This window comes from Notothenia coriiceps, unplaced genomic scaffold (assembly GCF_000735185.1).
Source record: "Notothenia coriiceps isolate Sejong01 unplaced genomic scaffold, NC01 NC01_scaffold00037246, whole genome shotgun sequence".
Lineage (NCBI taxonomy): Eukaryota > Metazoa > Chordata > Actinopteri > Perciformes > Nototheniidae > Notothenia > Notothenia coriiceps.
In genome coordinates, this window is record NW_011369947.1 from 2082862 (window position 1) to 2085534 (window position 2673).

Sequence of the window (2673 nt, forward strand, 5' to 3'; positions counted from 1 at the left end):
AGGCTGGTGTTTGCCACGTGTGACGTCACACAGCTGGGTTAATGGCTGGCAAGCTTTTCGCTACCGGAGCGGAATAACACGGGAAAGTGGCACACATTTCATGTTATTTGGGGGGTATTTATGGAAAGAATCATTGATGTTGATATGTCAAATGAAACAGTGGAAAGTGATGAAGCGATTTATTAACATAGAATAACGTTTATTTTGGACATTTCATGGACTTTAATCTCACTGAGCTGAGGTTATTTGAGCCTCTCAGGAGAGAGCTCTCTTCCACCTGGTTGTAGAAAAGCTCTTTAAATTCGTTAGCATAGCTAGCTAACCAGATGCTAATAACAACAGATCGCCACTGTGCTTACAACTAAAGACACAGCCTCGCAAACACTGCGGCATGTGTACGGCTCCTTATGGGTACTGCAATAATTGAAGAGCTGGAGCAGCGTTCCGATGCTCTCCGTTACACCTTCCAGACGAGACATAACCACGTGAAGACCTATGGTGAAGACACGTTACGCTCGTGTTGTGTTCAATGAACCTGTCCTTGGCCAGGAAAAACAGGCACTCGCTTGTTTAATTATTTTGCGATCTAGATTTCTTCTTCTTTTTTGAAGTGAGAAGTTCGGACTGACGGACCCCCCCCAAAAACGAAAACTCTTCGGTTCTCCACGAATTACACAAGTCACCCAAATCAGCGTTAAAAAAGCGGGAGGCGCCGAAAAGCGACTAATTTGCATCACTGATTTATGCAGGTATTTGTGCCTACTGTAAGCTGCTTAAATGTGGACATGGGTCTATATTAAGTTCAGTGCACTCACCTCTNCAAATGTAAAAATGTTATGTTCCACTAGTTTTAAAAGCCAGATAATCTCAACATATTAACACCACTTTATGATATTTGAAGACTAACTGCAAGAGGTAAAAAGTTAATATAAGGCTCAAAACGAACTACAGCACGGTGGCATGACTTCACGTCACCACCGCTAAGCTAAAGGTGGCTAATGTTGGGCTATAAAGGAACTACAGCACGGTCACATGACTTCACACCACCGCTACCCTAAGCTAAAGGTGGCTAATGTTGGGCTATAAAGGAACTACAGCGCAGTCACATGACTTCACGTCACCACCGCTAAGCTAAAGGGGCTAATGTTGGGCTATAAAGGAACTACAGCCGTCACATGACTTCACGTCACCACCGCTAAGCTAAAGGTGGCTAATGTTGGGCTATAAAGGAACTACAGCACGGTCACATGACTTCACGTCACCACCGCTAAGCTAAAGTGGCTAATGTTGGTAAAGGAAATGTTGGCGTGATGACGTTTAGCCGTCTCATTTAGACACTTGTTAACCACCGCCGTTTTTAAATTCAACAGTGGGGTATTTACTCACATTTTTATTTTTATTTGTTTACTTACAAATTGAGCAAGAAGATTTTACATTTTTAGCTCCAAACTGATTTTTGGTTTGGGAAACAAGGTGCAATATTGAATTTTTTTCTCACAGACATTAGTACAAGAGTCTTTGAAGACAACTTTTAAAGACAGTTGGTTAAGATCAACAATGTTTTTGGTTAAAATCGGACGCTATATATATAAAATATGCACATATGCTGCACTCATTTCTAGTTTATACTTCATTACACTTTAGATCCAGTTTGACTATAGGGACAATCAGCAGGCCATCTTTCTGCTACTTTGAGTCCAGACCATATCGTTATTTTCCAATGCACTTCTTATTATCTCTGCTGATGTGAACCCTGTGACCTGGAGCATCTTACCTTGTTATTTCTGCAGAGAAACCGTCTAAATAGCGTCTTTGAGCTCTGGGCGCTCTGACGCTTGAGTAAGTCTTAGTCTAGCGAGCGTTCTGGCTTTCTGCTACGGCAAGTTCTCAGAGTAATCCCCCCAAAGTCAAGCTGATTATCCAAACCTCAGACTCAGTTCAGTATTTGGGTGAACATGATCTCTGAGGTCGATCAGATAAAACTCAAGACGCATTGACTTTTTCTTTTTATATCAGCTCCCTTGTCTTCTTATCATCCTTTCTTTCCTACTTCTTATAGAACAAGCAGATTAATGGTGGTATCTCCGGATGGTTTTTAGGGAACTAAATCCAGTGTATTGACTTTATTTGTGAAATGGCCCAAAATAAAGACAAGTGATGGATCACAGAGGTGAAAAGAGAGAACGGTCTGAGCGGAAATAGATTTCTGCATCAAAGTTTAACCTTAAAGTCAATACTTGTTGGACAATCTTGCTAACAATAAATATAAATAGTGATTAATACCGTTTACCCTGAATCTTCAAATCACTAAGACTGCTGTTGAAGCTGCTATTTTTCTACCTTTTATGATTGTCGTAAATTTCAACTAAGCACTTGGTTTGTTCATAGTCAAAAGTCTCCTTAGTCGATGTGTTTTTATTACATGAGTTTAATTGATGAACTCATGAGCAAATCTCGGTAAACACATGATTTGACGACTTTATCTCATAATTCAATTTTTTTTCTCATAATTCTGACATTCAGAAATGTTTTTTGTCGTGTAAGGTCATGTATTCAACGTCTCTCATGTTTAGGCAGCTAAAGGTGGCTAATGTTGGGCTATAAAGGAACTACAGCACGGTCACATGACTTCACTTCAACACCGCTAAGCTAAAGGTGGCTAATGTTGGGCTA

The 2673-nt window shown here is 40.4% G+C and overlaps 1 long non-coding RNA gene across 1 annotated transcript in view; it reads left to right on the plus strand.

Annotated features, from left to right (window-relative positions):
- LOC104965563 (uncharacterized) overlaps positions 1-2673 on the plus strand; it is a 7523-nt gene that overhangs the window by 4396 nt on the left and 454 nt on the right. The window contains exon 2 of the long non-coding RNA XR_800544.1: positions 2524-2534. This is a non-coding gene — a long non-coding RNA (uncharacterized lncRNA). The remainder of the gene's footprint in view (positions 1-2523; positions 2535-2673) is intronic.